The following is a 12,031-nucleotide window of genomic DNA, read 5'->3' as shown; positions in this document are numbered from 1 at the left end:
TCCATGGCCAAGCAATAGGGTTTATTGTAATATTTTTCACTAGATCTCATTAAGCTCCTGGAAATAGTCTTTCCACTCTGGCTCCACATAATTCAGAAGAAGAAAGATGGCCTTAATCTATGGCTAATGAGTATAAAATAAATGTATTGCCACGTTCATTCAACATTTGAAGAGGTGGTAGATGCTGGTCAATTCTCTTGAGGTTATGAATGTAATAGACGTCATGCTTTGCTACCATGACACCACCTAAATGAATGAATTGGCACTCAGATTTTTCATATACACAGCGCTGTGTTAAGAAATCAGTAATTCAGTCAGTCAATAACGCCGGGCTTTCACTCTGAAGGGTCTTTGGCCATGTAAAAATGTCTGAGTGTGAGCATGATTGCGCAAATGAACACACATGATTGCGTTGTCTCCGGTGTATGGCATCTGTCTGACACAGGCAAAGAAGCAGCTGTGAGGAGCCTGGAAGGTCCTTCAGCTCTGCCCTTCACCTGTGTCACATCTGCCTGCCAGTGCCATCAAGGTGCGTCAATCTTTCACCCTGGCATCTCCTGACCTGTGGCACCACGCTTCACCTCGCTGGCCAACACGCCTCCACTGCCCCACATCCCGCCATCCAACCCCCACCCCCTCCCGCCTCTTCTTCCTCAAGGCGCCTGTCACTCACCTGTCATTTCTTTCATCAACTCCTTCCGTGGTCCTCCTTGCACCGGCCGCAGCCAAGGTGGGAAGGGAACCAGTGGAGTGAAAATGGTGACCTTTTTGTCCCGCTTTTGAGTTTAGCTGCAACACAATGGCAAGATGTTGCCATGATAGTGAAATCTCACTACATATTCATTCATTTTTCACCACTTTATCCTCCACATGAGGATACAGTGGCATACTGAATGTTTGGTTTCTATATTAATATCTAGAAGATAACAATTCACAGGTTTCTTTGGCATTAATTGAGTCAAATTAAGTGATAAAGATGAACTAATATACTGCACAGAAGTCCACCAGTAGCTTTGTTGTTTTTGTTCATCACTGGCGTCTACATAGGAATAAAGTTACTGTAAATTTGCAAACTGTCAATGAGTTTAACTCGTACAACGTGTGTGTAATGTGGGACAAACACAGGTTTTTTCCAATAACATTAATTATAGGGTTCCACCCCAGGTTTAGGAGAGCCAGGGTCATGCTATTGTTCAAGTGTAAGGGCAGGTCACGCTAACTACTTTACACTTTGACCTGTAGAATCATTTGAAACCAATCAAGTGATTGAGAAATAATTAGATTGTACGGTCATTACAGAATTGCTCAAACACCAATCTGGCCTCAGCCACAAATCCAGTAGTGCAAAGATAAGCTAATGGTTACAACATGTGCAACCACACAGATTCATGTACGAGTGATTTTTTTCCTTTTCATTATTTGAACAAACTAATTCAACTTTGATCTGCTCTCACGGCAACATTTTTTGTGTTAGATGAAAACGGAAGCAACGTAATCAATGGTCAGCTAGATGATATGCCGTTCATCCCCTCTTCCTTTTTTTTTCCTAAGCAAAGCAGATATCATGTTCAATCATTTCCAGTCATATCAAGCAACGCACACACACACAGGTACTTTGACACATTTAATCCGTGTACTCCTGGCACCTGTAAACAAACACCCATTTTAGTTGGTTAGAAATGAGTCCATGGCCTGAGGGTCTTTGACCCGCCTTTCTACTTAAATGATGAAAGCAGTGCTGCTCCTCCTCAAAGGTTAAAACATCACCAGCCACAACTTTCCCTTCTACGGTCAATACACAAGTGAATTCTGGACTATTGACAGCCTTCCTTGAAATCCCTTCCATGTACTGTGTATGGTAAGACCCCACAGGTGAATCCATGACGGAAAGGCTTTACTGTATTTAAGACTAATGTGTCTCGAGGGTCCGAGAAGGAAGAATCCTTACGTATTCTGTTTTCATTTATTGAGAAAGTGTTGTGTTTTCTCACATTCCTGGTCCAGTGAGTCTCACGTGAGCTTAGGCGAGGCTATTTTAGCGATCAGCAGCTTCCACGGGCCTATTCTGAGTTCTGTCTGAAATATTGCACAAATAACGATCAAAGCAGCTCCCTGCACTGGCCGGGCCCATGACAGTAAATCCAGCCTGGTGAGGGCCAGACAGTGATTCTGTTTCACATTTCTGCTTAAGACACAGGCACATGCAAGGAAGAAGAGAATAAAATAGATAAGAAAGAGAGCCTTTGGCCGTGGCCCAAACTCCGGCCATATCAGTCAGGCTTTGCTGCCACGTGGCATACGGTACAAGACAAACTGTCAGCCTTTTTCCCTCCTGTCTGTTTGCTTAGAGATGACAGGAGCAAGAGCATGTTTGTGTCCCAGCAGCAGGCATCAGGCAGGCTTAGTGGTGATTTGGGGGAAAGGGGAGAAAGGCAGAGCATCTTGCTGTGAGTCTTCAAGGCCAGGCGTCGGGGGGACTACACAGTAGCTGCGGGGGACAGCGCAGTGGCTGCGATTGTGAGGAAACTGCAAATTGATCAAATTGTGGAGGCAAGACTTTGGGCCTATTATCTGGGTCATGTCAGTGTCTCTCTGGTCTCCAGTTGGTCACACAGGCACATGGAGTGTGTGTGTGTGTGTGTGAGGGCTGTAGCTTTAAGAGCCAAAACTGAATTTGTGTGTGTGTGTGTGTAGTCACAACCTTCATGCACGTGTCGTTTGCACCGAGCCTCTGCAACAAACACCAAACACAGTCTCCATTAACACCAGTGTGATACCTCCCGACACTTTGTGGTGAAGGTGAATCTGAGGTCAAATCCTTCTGGTCACCAATTTTGTAGTTTTAAATAATTCATTTTCAAGCTTTCATTGCCGTGCACAGACACCGTTCAGGAGACGAGCTAAGTTGCCATTTCCTTGTGTGTCACATGGTTCTGCCATCAGCAGTGATCACTTCAGCAGACCATATCGTGGCTATTATCCTAGCATGGTGTGTGCTTTCCGTCTTGTATTGTTGCTTAGGGTGCTGTGTCCTGCGCAGTGTGGGGCAAACATGCATGAGGGAGGGCATTGTCGTCACTTGTCACTGCGCTTCTGTCATAGTCCCTGGAGTTTCAGTGGCTCCCTCCGGTCCCTTGTCACTCTGCCTGGCTGCAAACAGCTGGTAACCAGAGCCAGTGCCATGCTCGTTGTTGGGCTAGTGGTGTATACTTGGAGCATCTCTTGCACTTGTTCCTGTTTTATTGTTATATTATTTATTTTTGCACAATACACATGATGTCTAGTTATGCTTGGCACTGGATGTTTGAAACAGCTCACCTCAAACAGTTCCTTGGTCTAGAAAACCAAACAGCCCAATTCCTTGTAAATCATCAGTGCTGATATTAGCTGTTGAAGGCTAAATGGCCATTATGGATCCTCAACACTCTGACACGTTGTGACCTGCCTCCTCTGGTGAAGTATGTGGCGCTGTGTGTGGGAAATACACACACACACACACACATGCATAGCTGCTCACTGCTCTGTGTGTGGGCCGTGTTTGCCACCACTTAGTGACAGGTCAGACTCTGATGGTGTGATCAAACAGCAGCCACAACTCTCTAGAGTTTCCACAACACTCTGCATGGTGGAGAGTGGACAATAAAAACAAAAGTGGTGGGCTTTCATCACAGGCTTTACCAAAGCCCGGCCTATTTTGGCTCACTCTTTTGGCCTAACTTTGTAAAGGTCAGCTGGATGAATGTAAAGTGATTTTACTGTGCACTGGGAGTGCCTTTTAAACAGCATATACAACCTGGTTTTCAGTGCCTTCATGTTAATAAGTACACATCTTATCAGGCCTTTCATAGATCTGTTATTAGTTCTATTAGTTACTATACACACAAGCCAAAATGTCAAGGCAAAAACCAAAAGTGGGAACAGCCGAAACAAATAACTATCTGTCACAAAATAAAACTGTCATGACGTGATGCAGATGAAGAGTATCCCCTCAGACTGTCTTTAATCTTCTGACCGCCCACTAGTGACGATGTGCCTTTCCCAGACCTCCGCAATCAATTTGGTGAGTAGTTTTATAGTAATCAATAAGAGGCCAAAACAATGGGAAAAAAAGACTTGGGTCCATTGACAGTGACATTTCCCTCCAATCAGTTATCTTGCTCTTTAATCGTTGATACAAATCTCCTATCAGGTATGTGTATCATGATGACAGTACATTGTTGTATGGCTACCCCTCAGGTGCAGGGAGGGGGCAATTTATTTCGCAAACAGCGCTGATTAGTTTCATGCAACTTCAGGATGAACAGGCTGATGGCCAGTCAGCCAAGAGGTATTGTAGCGAGGGGAGCAGCCCTATCTCTACGGCTATCAGCCCAAGCCCCTGTCCTCCACTAATGGAATTGTCCTCCACCCCAGGTTGTGTATTACCATAGATCTGTGGGATAGTCTCACTCCAGCAAGAGAGGCCAATGATTTAATAAAGGGCCCCTTTCTGACTCACTTACAACACAACAGCATCAAGGCCGGCAAGTTCAGACATATAGCAAATAAATAAACGGTGGGTTGCTTCAGGGATGAGTTATGGAACTCAATCACTCTGTGTGTGCGTGTGTGTCTGTCAGTGACCGGCCTGATTATTCAGATGAGCTGTACCTTTTAGTCTCCGGAGGAAACTAGAAAGGACAAGCAGCTCACGGTGAATGGGCCTCGTAATAGCTCAGTCTACACTCGAGTGTTTATTTGCATTAGCAGCAAAGTGCCAGTTCTTGCTTTGTATATGATACTGTGGTGCATTTTGACTTTAGCTCATTGTGACTGGTTTAAATCGAAACATATCTGTAGGGGAGATTGTGGATAGTTGATTTAATGAAGTTTTTTTTTTTTTTTAATAAAGGACAGGACATTTTAAAGAACAAAATAAAAACAACTAAACAACTTCATATCATCTAAAGTGTATCTATAGATTTGCATCTTCTGAGCGTCTCTTAGAAACTCTGGTCTTTCCCAGACTTTGTTTTTCAGCTGGCTGACTGCCCAAGGTGAGTGACAACTAACCAAACAATAGGCTACAGACAATGACACAATGCAATTTAATCCCTTCCACTTGGAATCGATTGTTACACCTTAGGGTGCAACATTTTAAGATTATGTTGCTTCATCCAGGAGTTTAATATATTATTTTTGAAGAAGCAGCATTTTTTTTTGCCCAGTCTCTCATTGACTGCAACAAAGAAGCAACCGCAATTTGGTTGTCAGCAGTATTTGGACTGCGTTTGGACCGGCATTATTGCATCAGTGGTGTGAACAGTATGGATTGTCAAAGAGTTAAGAATCAATTACTTTCACTTAAGCCTTTATTCACAGTGTCCAGCAGAATTATATGAAAATGAATCTGCTTATTTAATTTCTGTGTTGTTCAAGAATCCCACACACTTCAGTTTCTAAGCACGCGCCCAAATTAAGTTACAGTGGCGTCTCACTAAATGCTAATGCTGCTGGTATAACTGCAGCTCATATACAGGGGTGCACCAGTTCAGGATCTGTGTGGGCTGGGGTGGCAGGCGGCTGATGGGCCTCTGGCTCCATATTACGAGCTCCTGGACCATGGTGCCATTACCTCCACACACACCTAATGAAGTTATAGCAGGACTGGGACTACAGGGCAACGACTCCCCATAGATTCCTCGGTCTGGGCCTGCCGTAGCCCACACACACACACACAGAAAGACATACACACATTCATGCATAGACACACATAAGCACACATGCTGGTTTTGTTTTGTTTTGTTTTCTTTTAGTATACATTTTAGATTTTCAAACCTCAGACCTAGTGTAAAGGGAATGGTGCCAACAACAGCTCCTCCTCTTCATTCATCTCCCCTTTCCTTCTTCCCTAAAGTGGATAGATGGGACAGATTGTTGTCTTATGTTCTGTCTGTCGAGTGGTTACGTATAGTCTTACTGTCTCTGTGTCGTGGTAAACACACCTTTACACATATTAAGTCCCCTTGACCACCCTGGAGCACTCGTTGGCCCGACTCTTAAAAAGCCCACACAGCATAGTTATCTTTTATGACCTGCCAGAAAACACTGGGTGTGGGGAGGCAATGAAGGTCCACATTCAGTCTTTATGAAGGAGGGATACAAGTTGACACCTGAGTCCATCTGTCCTGCTTGAACAAGACCAACGGCTTTGAACAACATTGAAGTCTGACACAGGTTCTATTGATTTATTTATGTTTTACAAAATTCTGATGGCCGTGTCATGCACCCAGCCAACAGCAACTCGTTGCACTCAAAGTAGTGAATTTAAGAAAGCAAGAAAGAAAGACAGCTCTTTGGAATCATTTAAGTTCTGGATCTATTACCTATTCCCGTCCGTGCAGCAATATGCAGGCACAGAAGCAGATTCTTATTAGGAATATAATGCGATATAAGATGAGGGCCACTCATAGCCTCACAAATAAACTCTTTCCTCTCTACAAAGTCTGTTCAGCTTAAGGTGCGTTAGGAAAAGAAAAACAATGTATGTTTAATCAAACTAAATTCTGCAACTTTTCATTGCCTCTGACCATCTTGCAGCAATGGCTTTTCCTCAGTGCCCAGTGAATACTCGCTCTGCCGTAGGGTCAGCACTGTAAATCAGTACACTGGGGTTGGTCATTATATATGGCCTTTACCTCCCTTAACTGATGTACAGAGGCAGGAGCAGGAGGGAACCGACATGAATGTCAGCTATCAATTCCTGAAGCCGTCCCTCCTGCTCATCTCATTAAAGGGCAGACAGATGGATCTGGCTCCAGCACGTCCATCAGAAGAGGACCATCAGGAAGCCACGCAGACTGAAGGCGCAACATAAGGTTTTAGTTCTTCGGCTTTAAGCATTTTGTTGCCACTGTCTTTTGTATTTGTACCTTCTAAAGGGACAAAATAAAGAGACATTTTATACACACAAGGTCAATGGTCAGTTGCATAATGACATTGTGTGTAACAGCCTGGTTATTGACAATCAAAGATAAGGACATTTCCCATTATCATACATGAATTCACAAATTATTTTCTTGATTTTTTTTAAAAAGATTTATAGTTTCACAACTGAGGATGTTATTATAAATATGACATTGTAATGTTTAAGTAGAAGACCAATACAACATAATATGCTTATTAATGTATACATTTTACCCACTGAATGGACACTTCACACACAAATCCCAATAGATGTTTAATCAGTTATTTACTCTATACGACTCTTTTTCTTCTTTTTTTTTTATAAACACATAATATGCCTCTCAACCCCACAAATGCTATTCATTTATTTTCCAGTTGCCATGATCAGTGAATACTCCTTTGACCTTTTGTTGCTGTCCACTGGCTACAATCTTTCCAGATAACAGCCCTCGAAATCTGGAAAGCTGGGGCCTTCAATGAAGGACCCTCATTGTAGTGATGTGTGCATATGGAGGCCGTACAACCCCAGGGGAAGAGCCGAGTGCCTGTGTTGGTGTATCATATAGGACAGGCGGTGTCATACCAGTGCCTTAACAGACCCACTGATCGTCCCTGTGGAGACTAAGGATAAGGGGAAGGTCTGACTTCAGTATGTCCCTAGGCCCCGAGTCTGACTGGGCAGCCTGCTAGGAGAGGCTGGTGTGCCTGTTTACCAGATTTCTCAGACCACAGTTGGTGCCAGTACTACAAACGTCTTGTGAGTAAGGACGAACATGCAGTGAAGACAAGAATATGGAAGCTGACAGAAATAAATGCGGGTTGGGGGAGAGGCAAAGAGGCAACGGGAGACGGGGAGAGCAATGGGGGTCCCAAAGTGTTTGAGTGATTGTGCTGCCATGGTGGCCAGAGGGCTTTCAACTGAGCGTGGGCACCACTACCTCTACCGTGTCCCTCTGAGGGCCAGCATGGTGGCGTTCAGATGCTGAGAAGTGTGTACACACACAAACGCACAATCAGACACCGGCGTGGCGTCATCACCTGCGTTCACTTGCCATTGTGTCGATCTACAGTATGTGCACTTTAAATCCGCCATTGTTGATTGTGTTACTTCAAATCAGTCCTTAGATCTTTGGACCACAACATCACTTAACTGATGAGATTTCTAAAGGTACCAGTGGGCAACCTGAACAGGATACATAACAGACATGATGTATGTGTGTGTTGGTGAAGCAAGAACTGGGTGATGGTGGACATTATAATAATAATAAAAAAAAAACACTTGCAGAGAGAAAGATACCATAGCAGACATCAGTTATTTGTCTAGAATAATAACGTCCGAGTATGTTGGATATTTTTTAAAAAATCTAACAAAATTTCAGCATCAATATGTAATGTTATGGCTGTTTTGTTACTGTGTTGGTGATAAAAAGATGTTTTCAGTTACAGGTGGAAGTGAAAGTGTGTCAAGCCAAAGAACACATCTTGGAATTATTTAGTCTATTTTGCCTAATGGATAATCTATTCCAGTAGTTTGTGTTTTCTTTACTTCTGTGTTTGATCTCATTCCTCATCCCTCCTAAATGTTAATACACTATAGCAGCCTCATCCCAACCGGAAAAGACCAATGCTGAATAAAGTGAGGCATGACATAATAGAAAGAGGTGATAATAATAATAATAATGAAGTTCAGGGCGTAATGATAACGTACAAATGCATGTCCTCTCTACCTTGCATTCAGTCTTCCTACTGCCTTCCTTAAAAACCTTGATTTTCCTCCCTACTTCACCCTCACTTAAGGAGGGGGGTAGAGCAGGTCAGAGGTTTGGGGCTGGGGTTACGGCGAGCGTAGCGGCGCCGGGGTGCTGCAGATGCAGTAAAGCGATTCTGATTTGTGCCCACAGCCATCAGCGTCACTCTGCTTGCCTTGTCAGTCCGTGGGAGCATCAAAGCACGCTGTCCGGGACTGCTGTCACTAGCAGTAATAGATATCATTTCAAAACCATTGGACCTGCCCATTGTGTCTGGCTCAAGCCAGTGGCTGGGGCCCACCTTGGCCACGGTTGGATGGGCCTACTCCGCACGCAGCACACGGGGGCCCCGGCGCCGGGCTTAACTGTTGGGTCACGGTCTGATATGTAGACATTCATGGATGGTTAACTCAGTAAATGTGTTGATACGACCAAGGAGCGGGACTGAGTGGATGGTTAAGAATATGGTCAGGCATAAAAAAAAAAAAGAAAAGTCATATGAGGTCTCTTTGCTTTTTGTAAAGGACATTTTGACATAAATACAATTAAGCTGAATACAGTTGTCCATAAATTGTCCATCACATGAGGGTGTTATTGGTGAGCACACACACACGTACACACACAACTGGGTCATGCTGTCCTCCTCCACCAATCAGATTCTCCGTATCCAGCTTCTAATGACCATTAACTGCCCAGCTGGACACTCCAGACAGAGATAATCCAAATAATCTAACATTAGGAGTGTTAGCCTATGTTAGGACCCTCATAGACTGACTGTGAGAATAATGTGTGGGTGTTCTCTGACATTTTTGAACATGCATGTGTTTTTACACATGCCTGTGTTAGTATAGTTTGCCCCGAATGTGTCTTTGAGGACGTACAGTGTACGTGTGGGAGGAGCCATTGTTTTTGTGCGTTTCTTCTCGTACGTGGTGTGCACACGTGTGAGTTCACATGTCTGTTACAGGTGATCATGCTGTAACTGTCAAGTGGCAATTCACACTTTTTTTTTGTCTCATTATTAGTATTGTTCATTCCCATTTGTCTCATTCACACACACACACACACACACACACATGGCCATTATAGTATTAAAAACTGGGTCATACGTTGCATTTTCAGACTTGTAGATTAAAAACCGCATTTAAAAGCAGCTTCACTTGTTTCGACTAGATATGGATGCAAATCACTATGTGTGTGACATATTGAAAAAAGAAAAAAAGGAATGTAATGCGATTATTATTGCTGCTATTCAATAAGCATTTAGCTCACATGCGTCATGTACATATTTTGATTTTTTTTTTTAGAATTTGTAGTGTGAATTTCCACCCGTATTCTGGATGGATGAAAGTGTATGACATCAGAACTCGTAAATGCAAATAAGCCTACATCTTAATTCAACTATTGAATTGATTGGATTCCAATCAGCATCCGTGTGGGGCTATTTTCGGACTAGCATGTGATAAATTGCACCATTTCATTTGATAATCAATCTTGGCCTATTGGAGCAAGTACACACGTAAAGCAGATAACATGTTTATCCTTTTTGTTCTGTGTAGTCATAGCTGCAGCTGATCATTATAGTTTTTTTTATTATCAAAAATAAAACAGATTTCATCCACACGAACAAATGCTGAGGATGTTAATGGTTTTGTCGGAGGAGACAATAAAAGCAGGGGAGTGATGGAGTATGAGGCTGGTTGAGGGTGAATATTGGTCCCGGCTTTCACTTGCTGGTGTGAACTGAAATAAGTGGCGAAGGTTATGCAACCAAGAGTGAGCTGGCTCTTTCACTGTTGGACGACTAGATGCGTTTGAGCTTGCTGTGCGTCAGGCCGTGTTATTGATTCAAATAATGTACAGACAATCAGCAATAGGTTATATAAGCCGTTTTGAAAATGCAAGCTGCACAAACTAAAGCACTTTCATTCTTTTGTTGTTTACCTTTTTTCGGGGTTAGTTTTTGTGTCTGATCTCTTTTTGAAAATAAAGCAATGTAATCATATTTGTATAAAATGCCGTCGCGTAGGCTGTTGTACTTGGTCTGAAGACATTTTTGTTTGTCAACAAAGGCAACATATATTTTATGACCGCTGTAACAAACAATCCCAACTGTGTGGGGACCCTGAGAGCAAAGTTTACTTTGTGTTAATTCAAAAAACTTCACGTTAAAAGTAAATGCATCATATGTTTAAAACATAAAAGCTAAGAAGTACCATATAGAGGCTCTACAAAGACGAATACAAGAAAAACTAAGATTGTTTAGGACTGCTTAATGCCCTGTTTTTATGTCTTTGGCATTACCTGAGGATTATCTCCCCAGAGATAAATGAGTTCTAGTTGAGGAGAAAAGGGGGGGGGAACAAACATTCAGACAGAGAAAGGAATGGTTGAATGAGAGAACGAGCAAGAGAGAATAGAGATCAACAGTAAGTTGACAGAAAGTGCTTACGACGCACTGCCACTTTGCCTTGATTCCCTCCATCCCTCCCTCGCCCCCCTCCCCTCTTACATGCTCTCATCAGCTAATTATCAGGAATTAGAATCTTCTTTCACACCAGTGGTGTCAGGTTGCCTTAGCTTGATCTGTCAAGACCCCTCATGACTGGGTGCTAAACTCACGACAGTTGACGAGTGCGAAGCCCGCCACAGCTAATTGTAAGTGAAAAGCCGGACAGGACTGACAGTGCAGGAAAAAAAAAAGAGAGACGAGAAGGGGGGAGGACTCTTTTGTGTGAGGGCACATGAAGGGGGGACGTTTTGTTTGTGTTTTGCAGGTGGGAAGAGGGTGGCAACTGTGAGCTGGTGCCCATGTTTGATGAGCGGCTTGGGGGGGAAGGGAGGGAGGCGTGGATGTTCAAGGGTCCTGCGGCACGGAAATGATGTGCTCAGTAAGTGGGACACAAAAAGATGGGAAAGAGAGACAGAGGGAGAGAAAAAAAGAGGAGTATAGGATGAAGCCGAGTGTGAAAAAACAGGTAGGTGTGATGAAGGAGGACAACAAATCTTTTCTTTCAGGGCATGTCAGCCAAGATCTTACTCATCAGCACTCATGTCCTGTGACCACCATCAGCATGACAACACAGAGGCAAATATGTGTGTGTGTGTGTGTCATACATATTTATATAGTTCTATTTTTTTAGTATATTTAGGTATCACGTGCTACAACACACTAGCAGCCTATGTAACACTTGTCTGTGTCAAGGTTGGCATTTAAGTGAATAAAATCTAAATATGTATGTTCATGAACAGACGTTTTGTCCGTTTGTGTCTCTCTGCAGATATGACGACATGTGAAGGCACATACATGCCGTGCCAGTTGGCCAGCTTTGCCTACT

Source organism: Solea senegalensis, linkage group LG21 (genome assembly GCF_019176455.1).
Source record: "Solea senegalensis isolate Sse05_10M linkage group LG21, IFAPA_SoseM_1, whole genome shotgun sequence".
Lineage (NCBI taxonomy): Eukaryota > Metazoa > Chordata > Actinopteri > Pleuronectiformes > Soleidae > Solea > Solea senegalensis.
Note: the sequence above shows the minus strand (reverse complement) of the source record.